Source organism: Cyprinus carpio, chromosome A4 (assembly GCF_018340385.1).
Source record: "Cyprinus carpio isolate SPL01 chromosome A4, ASM1834038v1, whole genome shotgun sequence".
Lineage (NCBI taxonomy): Eukaryota > Metazoa > Chordata > Actinopteri > Cypriniformes > Cyprinidae > Cyprinus > Cyprinus carpio.
The window spans coordinates 3,047,492-3,059,962 of NC_056575.1; the positions used below are offsets into that span (position 1 = coordinate 3,047,492).

At 35.6% G+C, this 12,471-nt stretch overlaps 1 protein-coding gene across 2 annotated transcripts in view; it reads left to right on the forward strand.

Moving 5' to 3' along the window:
* The window catches only part of LOC109078020 (metabotropic glutamate receptor 8-like), a 156,818-nt gene that overhangs the window by 94,403 nt on the left and 49,944 nt on the right, over positions 1-12,471 (forward strand). The gene's annotated exons all lie outside the window — the stretch shown is intronic.

The window sequence follows — 12,471 nt, forward strand, 5'->3', positions numbered from 1 at the left end:
CAGACATTCCATCCTTCAAATGACAAACTTGTAATGCACTTTTAATGGAAAGTCATGCGTAAGAAACATCAGACGCTGCCCGGCTTGCTTGCCGATTGTTTCTATAGCTTAGAGAATCATTTGAATTATTGATTAGTGTTCAGAACATGTAATTTGCATAATGTGGACATGTGTCTGTATTTCACAAGCGTGTGTTGCCAGCAGCTGCAGAACAGCGTGTTCGTTTTAGAGAACAGCAAACACGCACTTAGGCAGAACAAACACTTGGCATGTTGACAACACAGAAATTACGTTGTGTCACTCTGCATACATGGTTCTTGACATTTATTTTCTATTACATCCCAGGTGCTAACCTAGGTGTCAAAGGAAAGAGCAGGTGGAAATGAATATGATATATACTGTATATATAGTTCTGTCCTTCAAAAGAAGTGGCAGTTTGAATATTGTCTTGATTTCCAGTACAAATATTCTTAAATCAAAATACATTTACTTGAGTAGCAAAATCATTTAATACATTGATTCTTGTTTTCTTAAAAATCAAACTGATCAAAATGAAGTTAAAATAAGAAGCTTAAAATAAGACAAAATATCTGCCAATGGAGACAGAAACATGAACTAAAAATCCAGGAGACTGGATTTTTTTTTTTGTCACTATTTATTTCCACCAGCTTTCATACTTTTCTTTGACACCGTTAGCACCTGGGTTGTAATAGAGAATAAATGTCAGGAACCATGTACGCAGAGTGATGTTGCCAGATATTTTGTGTTTTAAGCATAAACTCTTTATTTCATAAAACAACTTAATTTATTATGCGAGTTCAGAAAAATTATTGAAACAACAGTGTTTATTTGAATTTTTTTTGGTAACGTTATAAATGTATTAACTGTCACTTTTTGATCAATTTATTGCGTAACAATTATCAACCTCGGCATCATTTTTAATTGCATTTCTATTGTCTGTAAATTAGCTATTATTTATATATATATATATATATATAGCAGATATATATATATATATATATATATATATATATATATATATCTGCTATACATATATATATATATATATATATATATATATATGTATAGCAGATATTTATAGATATATATATATATATATATATATATATATATATATATATATAAATATCTGCTATATATATATATATATATATATATATATATATATATATATATATATATAATATATTGTAATATACATGTATATTGTAATATACAGTAGATATAAATAATGAAATGTGACGCCAACAAGTTATTAGTTTACCTTAACCTATGAGTATAATTTTGCATGCAATTATCTTAGGAATTGTGAGATAAAAAAGTCACAACACCTCTTTATTTTTTACTCCATGGTAAAAATTTAGATATATACTCAATTCAAAAAACATCACAGTGGCGAACTTCACTGAATCTCACACAGTCTCCAGATGCCAGGACTTTCAAATGTTCACTATCATACCACAGCATCTATGAAGTACGGGTGTACCTGACGTGACAGCATTGTGACTGTTAAGGCTACACTACTGTCACATCACAATCACAGATTGCCTGAAGCGTCTGACCTATAAGTGAATTAGTGCATACGGTCTCTGCTCAGAGCTCTTTTCCAGTAGCCATGAGACCTTCGGCACCGCTGTGCAAAGCTGTCATTTCAGCTGCCTCGTGTCTGCCCGAGTTTTTTCATTCTCTCAGTAGAGCAGAAGCAATCAGAATGGTGCATCGATCTCCCTTGTTCAAGGTTGCTTGAGGGATTTTACAGAATCTACACTTGGGTGCTTCTCAGACGGCTGAGAGCTGTCATATTCCACTCTGGAAATCAGTGGGAGGAAAGGAATAATTCACACGCCGGCGCTCAACGGGGACAGAAGGAAGTCTGAGCGTCTGCCGGTATCTAGCACTCACTGTTTGACCTTAATAAACCAAAGCAAATGCCAGCACAGCTATCGCGGGCCGCTTTTTCTTGTTCTTGGTCACACTATGTTGTCTTCACAAATAACCATAGCTAAACTAAGAATGGCATTTGTTCAAATACGTCCTGGCATACAGGGATCAGTGCTTCGGGATTCAAGTAAACACAGCGTGTGTCCTGTAGAGATTAAGGTCTGCTGGTTTTCAGTGTAGCGAAGCTGGGTTCAGGTGGATGTCGAGACATGAGTAGATTAACAGAAGCTTGAGGACTGTATAATGTTGCCAAGATTTGGTGGAAGAGATGTTCACTTGGTAAAGCAAGGGTAGCATAATGCATTAAAGTGATTGTTCACATGAAAATGGAGAAATTAATCAAAAATCATTTCTCACCTTCATGTCGTTCCCAATTTGTATGCTGATCTGATTTTCTTTCCTCTACTGAAAACAAAAGCTGATCATTTGAAGATTGTTAGAGCCGTACAATGAAAGTGGACTGTGATTTGTTCTACCAAGCTATACAAAAACGACAAAAGGCACCATAAAAGTAATTCAAAAAGTGCTTTGAGTGACTTCAAACTACTTTTTTGGTGCTTTTATGATTTTTTTTGCCCTTCTTTTTTGAAGGGGGATTGGCAGTGAAAGTCAAAAAAGTGAGAAACTGTATTTATAAATCTTTAAATGCATGGATTATGTGACTCTGAAGACTGGAGTAATGATGCTGATAATTCAGCTTTGCATCACAGGAATAAATTACATTTTAAAATATATTCAAATAGAAAAGGGTTATTTTAAATTGTAATAATATTTCACAAATTTGCTGATTTTTTTTCTTCTTCTGTATTTTAAATCAAATAAATTCAACCTTGGTGACCATAACTGACTTTTTTCCAAAACCATTAAAAAATATCCACTGTTATTGTAACAAACACAGAAGCTTGGATATTCTGCATTGCTTTGTTCTCAACAGAAGAAAGAAAATATATGCATTTGTGACAATATAAGGTTCAGTATATGAATTTCAATTTTTGAGCGTACCATTCTTTTAAAAGCAAGAGGATCTTGTGGTGTTTGTTTTGTGGGGTTCATCTTGTGTGAAACAGACAGAGGTTAACCTATAGAAGTAGTGATGCATGTCTTCTGTTCTGTCTGAGCTTCATATATGCTGCTGTGAAACACACTGATGTTTTTTACATGAGGGTCATGGAGGTAGACGGGAAAGACAGGCTGGAATTAAACATGTGGCCTGTACATCATCAATGAGAAAGATGGGTATAGTGGAAAGGAATACTGCAAAGATTTGAGGTTTCTTGAGCTGCAGGAGCTCACGTTTGAGGGCACAGTAAAACAGACAAGGAGAAAAGAAGCCAAGAGTCCATGAAAACAAAGCAGTGAGCAATCTCAGAGCTTTCTTTGTAATTGTACTTAAGCGCACACGTGTATGTGTTAGATGCCATGGAAACAGCACATCAGTATAAACAGTATAAAGCCAGGCTATAACTTTTATGACGTCTCAGATGGTAGATTGATGCTGATTAAAATGCAAGCCTGAAGATGTACAGCATATGTGGTCTAGTTTCCAGGATCATGACCTCTGATCCCAACCCTGCTTAGCCATAGGGATTCAATGACACATCAATTATGAAACCCCCTCTTGAGAAACGACACATGGAAGTGCCACTTCTGGGACAATCAGCCTTATTTTCCTGCGTAGCCATTGATTGTTCATTCTGTTATCATGCTACTTAATCTTCTGCAGTATATATAGGATTTATTCTGTGCATAATAAGCTCATTTTCTGTATGCATACTTGATTGACCTACTACTACTCTGCATCTAATGCTGTATCTACAATGAAAAGAGCTTGACTTGACCTTCCATTTCCAGTCTGATGATGAGCAATTTTCTCTATTCGTGAAAATAAAGGTTTCAAAAGCAGGTTATCATAGTGATTTTTAAGTATAATTTAACTATTTTTGGTTTTGCAAAGAACCTTTCAGTGATCAGTTCTTAAATAACATTAAGGCACATGGAGGCAATCTGTGAATGTGTCTCTCATAACATAACAGACTCTCAAGGTCTCGGCGGTGGGAAGAACCAAAGGTCCCTGGTTTGATTTGCTCTTGTGAGTGAATTGTGACTTTGTGTTGCAGATGAATCAGAAAGGATAGTGTGTTAGCTTGTGTTTTTGCCAGGCAGAAATCAGATCACTAGGAAGAGTAGACGGAGAAGATGGATGATTTAGGTGTCACTCATGAGTTATGATAGTAGTGCAAACAGTACTGGAGAAGTAATTTGGGGTGAGTTTCTACACTGAGAAAAAATGCAACTTCTATTTTGTCAGACCAACTCTAGGATGACTGAACTGTCTATTGAATACAGAAAAAGTTTACATTACATAAAACATTTAAGTCAAATTAAAAGTTTAAAAAAGACCATTTACATACAAGTCTTTTAAAATGTTAAATTTACATTAAAAAATTAAATTAAAGTTTAAAATAAATAAAAGTCAATTTTTAGATGATTTAGTATGTATATATTAAAGTAAATATAAAAGAGCAAGTGCTGTTCTGATCAAAGCATGGGGACTTATGACGTAATATATATATTATTCAGATTTAATTTATATTTTAGCCCTATGTTCTTTTTGTTGAATTATACAGTTTATTTAAAAAAAAAATATTGGGTACGTTTTACAAGAAATTACCAATTAAGTCTTGCTGCTTAAAAATGTCATGTATAATTTAATGTGTTACGTTGTTGCAAATTCCTTTAAATTAACACTTTGTTAAACATATACTATATAAACTAAATAAGGTCCAGAAGCTGTGTTTGTCCCTCAACTTGTAAAATATTATTACAGTCTTCTTGGCCTATTAAACATAGCTAATAATGAAGCGTTTCATTCTGTTGAGTCACTTATTTAATGAGAGCACTTAAAACAATTAAAAAAGTATGCATACTTGAAGAATAAACCTTATTTTTTTCTTGCATTCTTTAAAATTTGCCTTTAGCAAAAAAACTCCCACTTTTGTCAAGCTCTGTGCCTGCTAGTTATACATATTTAAAGAATTGACATTATTACCCTGTAATAACAGTAATGCAGGGCTCGTAATGAATCACGACCCATCGCTCTGCAGTTTTGTGTATTATAAGTCACTTAGCGAATGCATCTGCTAAATGATATGTAACATCATTTCCCACTTTCCTATTCTCTTCATTAATCAGTCTCATCAGAGCTCATACTGCTAGCCTGACAGAATATTGCATCCTTTAAAAATGCCAATATTTGAATTGCATAGTGAGACTAACAGAGCAGCAAAATCTACACCCCAAAAATCAGCATAAAGTAGAGAGTGTTGTAGATGGAGGAGGTAGAACTTAGTTTCAATGCTAATCGACTGACATATTCTTTCCTTTCTGTCACGGCACATTCACAACCGCTGCAGTCTTATTATATGCACTGAAAAGGAAATATTCTCACTTTATATTCAATTATATTCAGTTGTGCACCAGCAGGGGTTATGCACGGTTATTCTGTCATAATGGAAATGAATTTTTCATGTCTTGTAAGAGAGAGTCATTTTTGTAAGTGAAATCATATAGATGTAGTTTTGCTCCATGTTTTCTGGTCTTTCTCTGATTGGGACGCATGTTAATGATTTTCAGCTGGAGAATTGCAATTAACTGCATTCCTTTTGTTGTTTAGTGGTTTTGAATGGATTTGTCTTAGCAAGCACCTCTTTAGTAATTATTTTTTGCATTAAAAGCAGTAATTCGCTTTACTTTGTCATTCAAAAGGAGACATTTTGAAGAGCACTGGTCATTTTATTTCCTAGCAGATGCATGATGACTCAAACTTTCAGGTTTTAAAAAATGATGCAAAGGCACTATAAAAATATCCTAAAAGTCTTTTTAAGCCATGCAGTAACTTTGTGTGTGGAACAAAAGTCAGTGAGTCACTGAGCTGACCTTGACAACCAGTTCAGTATGATTCATATTGTTTTTGTGAACTGATTCAAAAGATACGGTTCAAGAGCTAAAGTCAGTGTCAGTATCAGTATTTATTTTTTGGTCTCATGCTCTTGTTAAACTGCTGTATGGCTTCAGAAAACTCTTTTGGACCACTTTTATGAAGACACTTTTTGGCCTTTTTGAAGTGTGAACACTTCAGTCCTCATTAAATGATTTGCATGGGGGGAAAATGACAAATGTTGAGTATTTGTGTGCTTGAAAACCTCTAGTTGGACACTTGTATCGTCTTTCTAATCAGGTGTCTAGTTGAACACTTGATTAGGATTCACGCAGGGAAATTCGATTTTTCTGTCAGAGCGGCACATCTTTTATAGGTTTGCTTTCTGTCAAACTCCTCAGACAAAACAAATCCCTCTGATTCACTGATAAGTGAAGACAACACTTGAGAGAAAAGGATGGTGTCTAGAACAAAGCGAATGGGACAGAAGGATTTATTACAGGGATTTAGCGTAGACATCTGACCTTGAGAACGTAATGACCAGGAATCCACCCTCGGTCACTTCTCTCGCTTCAGATTCCAGTGTAACTCCCTAAAAGCCTGAAGACAATTGATCCGTGCTATAGACGAAGCCTCTGGCGGGTGTATCAGTTACTGGCCCAACTCAGTAAGCATGACCTCTTTTCCCTCTCTTCCCTTCAAAACAAGAGTAAGTATCAATTGAGTCGTTTAGGCAGCATGTTAGGAGAGAAGTTACTGTACTAAATCACCAAAATCCTGTTCTCAGAATCCAATTAGACATGGTCCACCAAGCAAGAGTGAAGAGCTGTATGTCCTTCTCTGTTGTCTAAGGCTCATTTCTACCAGATGCCCCACTTCAAAGTCTTCCGCGGCACCATTTCCAATGCGCCTCTGGGTTGCAAAGCACAAACTTGTCTTTTTTTTAAAACCACAATGGAGTGTCGAAAGAAACACTAAAAGCATTTTTTAGGACAAAGGGAATGGCCCTCTGAGCTCATGCTGATGCAAAGACTTACGGCGCTTTCACAGCTCCGGATCAAGTGTGTTTGATGTCCAAGTTTGGTTCATTTTGGTGGTATACAAGTTGTTATTCTTCACAACTATCATGCACACCAGCCAACCGAAGCGAAGTCAGTTTGAAACGGGCCAGTTCATAAGTTATATCTCAAAATTCCAACTTTATTTCATAATTATGACTTTGTAATGCATAATTCTGACTGCATTTTCATAATAAACTTCTGAATCTCATAATTCTGAATTTATTTCTAATAATTATGGTTTCATATATCATAATTTTGACTTGATTTTTCATAATTGACTATATATCTACAGACATATACACAGATATATACACACATGTAATTACACATTCTCATAATTATGATTTTTTTCTCATAATTTTGACATTATATCTTTATGATTAAGATATATCTATCTTCCAAATGTGTTTTCTTTTTATAATTGACTTAATATGTCATTATTCCAATTTAATTTTTCATAATTGACTTAAAAAAAATGTACAAATAAAAAAATCCCCCATTATGACTCTTTCTCATGATTATCTCATAATTCCAACTTTTTTTTTTATATAATTTACATTACATGATTCTATCATTTTTTATACTATTCTGGCTTTATTTTTAATGAATATTTACTTTATTTTAACAGCTTCTCACAATTGGCGGTTTTATTTTCTACTTTTAGGCAGAAAATGGGCTTCTCTGGTTCAGTCAAAACAATTGAGGTCTTCACTCAACCTGTTTTAGTCCTGCATAAGTGCACAGAAATGTTCTGCATCAAAATGATTGTCGTGTTCTTCATGCATTTTACATTCCTCTGCATGGGCAGCGTATGGCAGTGAATATGTGGTGTGAAACACATGGCGTCAGGCACGCGCGTGTGGGTGGATGCGGGTTGTATTCGAACACCTTTGTGATGCGTGTGTGGGTGGAGATGTTGAATAAACACGTTCCCGAAGCTTCTGTGTTGCTTTCATGAGCAAGAAACACTCCCACATTTGATGTTTGGAGGAACTGACGACCGAATCACCTCATGCGGAAAGCGGAGGAGGTCAGCGCCATGGGGAAACAATACACATGAGATATTAAGCATTAAATTTGGGTATTTCAAAACAGTCATTCTGAGTTGTATTGAGCGTTATTGGCTTTGCCCGATATATGTCCGATCAGGAAGGGTGGGAAACCTCTCTGGGGACAAATCCAGACGAGCTTTCACCACCTCAGTGGTCCTTAATTTCTGACAGTGTTCAATTTCTCAACACGGAGAAGTACGGCACACTTTTGTTGCTTAATGGATGGTGTAATAAGCTACAGTAATAAGGATTGTGCTGCCATGAGTTTGCCATTACCGCCCTGAAACATGCTTTGTCACACAGGCACTAATGTGGAATGAATCAAATCTCCATTAAGCATATGTCTCATGACTTGAGCCAAGATGAATGTTTGTGATTTTCATGTTTGCACTTCACTTAAAAAGCTCAGTATGCATCACCACCAAAGTGACTGAGAATAAATCCACTTCACTGACAGTTTTTGGTGACCCTTCCTGCCCTGGTTTTTGAGCTTGGTCTGTTTTTTATAATATTAGTGTCAATGTTTTGTACATGAGTATTTAATTCACTGGATTGTCCAAAATGTACATTCAAAAATGGTTTTGAAACAGTTTTCACTCAGAAATTGCTAGGAAATTTCACAAATAATTGCAAAGAAACGGCACTTAAGAAGTCATATTTTTGACTGTGTCTCATAATTCTAACCGTCTTTCTCATAATTGTCTTTTTCTCATAATTGTCTTTTTCTCATAATTACAGATTTATGTTCTCATAATTCTGACATTATATCATTTTTATTGCCTTTGAAACAATCTTCTCTTGGAAAATGCTAGTAAATTTCACAAATAATTCCAAAGAAATGGCAAGTAAAACATTGAACTACAATAAATGTGAAATTCTGAACAAAATAATTTATCATAATCATGACATCTCATAATGACAAACTTTTTTCTCAGTGTTATGCATTGTATCTAATAATTCCAAATGTATTTTCTCATAATTTTATTATACATCATAAGTCTTTTTTCAAAATTTACTTTATCTCATAATTTCCAAATTTATTTATTATAATTATGACTACATCTTATAATTCTGATCTTATTTCTTTTTATCTTACAATTCTGAATTAATTTCTCATTATGATTTGATATCTCATAATTTTTTAGAAAGACTGCATTTTCTTGTAAGATCTACTCTGTTAATCTTTATTTACAATTTAGAAATGTTGATTTATATATAAATCATTTTGGAGAGTGAAAATCTGGCAAAAAATGCTACACTTCAAAAGATAAATTGGTATAAAGTAATTTTGTATAGAATGAATGTGTTATAGTGTCCCAGACAGTAAATAGTTGCCTTCAGTCAGTCACAGAACCAAACAGCCATCAAACAGAAAGTTAATAACCCAATGTGAATCGCTTTACTTAGGAAAATGCTCAGTTTCCCAGCAATGGAAATAAATGACAGCATTAGCAGGCCCATGTGTGTGTTTGAGGGGCAACATGCGAGGCTGGATACAATTAGATAATTCATGATTCATAAAGCAGTGAAAATCCAATCATTAAAGATTAGCAGAGACGCTGGAGCTTGTCGTGTCCCTGATATAGGAGGGATCATTTTATTACCAGACAAGCTGCTTAAATGACTTCAAACTGCTGCTTTAAACAATTAGAGAAGTCGCTGTGCACTTTGAGTATTATTGCAATGAATTGTTTTGAAGGTTTTGAAGTGAGTGCATGACGGCTTCACAGTTATTCTGCCTGTTCTTTTAGAACTGTAAAATAAACTGGGCATATTTGAATGCAGTCCTTCATGCATATTAATTGTCGAGTGACTAATTTCTTGAGTTTTATACTCAGGGCTCATGCATTAGTCACCGGTAGGCGGAGCTGCTTATCTCCGAGCTCAAGCCTAAAATCTTCCAGCTCACTCCCTGCAACATGCTGCAATGCTGATGTCTGCTCATGCAACAATTTATGAGCTTTAGTAAAGCCAGTGTTTCTCTTCCTCGCCATTTAGTTGAGTATGTGTCCCTGCGCAACAAAAGGCTGCTGTATCTGCAATTGAATAATGCCGAATAAATGGAAAGGCACAGAATGTAAAAGGAATTTGGTGTATTGAAAAGCCACCAAGCTCTGGAATGCTAATTCATTGGCCTTTTGATGTTCTCCCATTTATGGCACATAAAAGCCTCATTCTGAATTTGGAAAGAGATTTGGAGAGACATCAGTGAGTTAGAAAGACATGCTCTGTGCTGTGCGTTGTCGCTACATTGGGTGGGTGGCGTGACAGTAGCTTAGCTGTTTTCAGAACAGTTGCTTTTCTTGTAGCAAGCTACTTTTTCCAACAGGCAGTGTTGTAGTGTGATGAAAGTGTTCATTGCTGTTTTGATGATGTTGCAGTGAGCTAACTAAGGTATGTAAATATCATTCAATAGGTATGTATTTTACAAAAACTGTGTACAATACAAAAATATGTTAGATACACTACCATGCAAAAGTTTGAGTTGTAAGGTTTTTTTTTGTAAGTTTTTGATTAAAGTCTCTTATGCTCATAAAAGCTGCATTTATATGATCAAAAAGTCAGAATTGTGAGAGATAAACTCAGAATTCGGACTTTTTTCTTGTAATTCCAATTTCACATTTCACCATTCTGCGTGTACTAGGGCTGTGCAATTAATCGCGTTCGATTGTCGTGCGCCTCTCGTCAGTAAAGCCGGTCCCGTGATAAGTAGTAAATCAGCATCACCTGCTTTAAGATTGAGCGGCTTTACTGACGAGATGCGCACGACAATCGAATGCGATTAATTGCACAGCCCTAGCGTGTACATTTCAAAAAATGAGCCCCCACCCCCAAAAAATTCCGAAATTACATAAAACATTAAAAAAAAAAAACCTCACTATTCTGACTTTTCTTTAAAGAATTATGAGTTTATATCACACAGTTGTGCATTATACATTCACAATTGTGAGTTAACATCTTGCAACTCAGGTTCCTAACTTTTTTTCTCAGAATTGCGAGTTCAAATTGTGAGATACAATCTTGGAAATCGCTAGGAAATGGGCTTACAATCAATCAATCAATCAATCAATTACTCAATCAATAAATGAATTTTCAGCATCATTTTACAGCATCAAGATCAGATGATCCTTCAGAAACCATACTAATAATGTCTTTACTGTCACTTTTGATCAATTTAATTTATCTTTGCTGAATAAAACTATTAATGTCTTTCAAAAAACCTTACGCTTTTGAATGTATTATATCTTCAAAGCTACTTTTTATTCATAGCGTCACAATCTGGCTTTAATGTAGCATAAATATTGATTAATAACTTTTGTGTTCAAAAAAAAAAAAGCTAAATGACTGTTTCCTCTGTAGTGTAGCCCCAAGCAAATATTGCACACCATGAACTCGCAATCATCATGGATTGGAGGAGGGCATGAATGCAACAGATTGGTGATTACCATTATGAGGGGCATTAATTAAGGCTAATTAGTATTTGTCATTGTGACAGAATGTATAAGGAGTCACATTGGTTTGGCACACAGCGACATGGCTCACTGAGGAAAGTGCCGGTGCTCATTAAATGGACTATAACAGGAGGAAGTCCATCATTCACCCATGTTCGGGACGTTAATGGTATAATCGAGCTCTTGATGGGATGGAGGCTTTGATATTACAGCTTACATTAAATATGAAATATGACTCTGTCCACCTCAATATGGCCTGTCAAGACCTGATTTTTGTAAGTCTGTCGTGTTAAGTTTCAATAAATGATGTCAAGCACCTGGAGACAAGATTTGAACGATGGAGTCAAAGACTATAGAACTCTATCAAAGGAAGCCCCGCCTTCTGAATAAAAGAGCTAATGGGTAAAGTCATCACACTGGTAGAAGTCTCAGTTGCTATAGAAAGAGTCAGCGTTCTGGAGACATGTGCTTAGGACTGGCTGGTCTAGGTTTTTTTAACACTATTTCTGTCATGGCAACTCTCATGACAATGTTAATGTATTTGGTCTTGGCGGAATAGATCTTCTACGCTGCTGCTGCAGAGCAAGTACCGAGACTTGCTACTGCCAAAACATCCACAATGTTGTTGTGTGAGTGTGTGAGATATTTTTGTTGTGAATATAACATACATGAAATATCCCCCATATAGCATACATGAATCACCTCGTAGCAGATCTATACAGGTGGATCTGGGGAAGATGGAGGGTTTCTGAAGCAAGCTGCACTGCTGTGGCAAGCACTAGTCATATATTTGAATGTTATACAGCGAGCTCATCGGCTACCAATACAGGAGAGAACCAATCAGCTGTGCCATGTGATGATGTCATTAGGTCAGATTGAGTTAGACCTTTTGGACTGCGCCATCTGTTTCATGCCAGAGCTCTGTATTTGAGCAAAAGAAACAACATTTATAAGACAGTTGTTGTCAGATTTCATTGGTGATTTTCTCCAAAATTTAATGTACATGT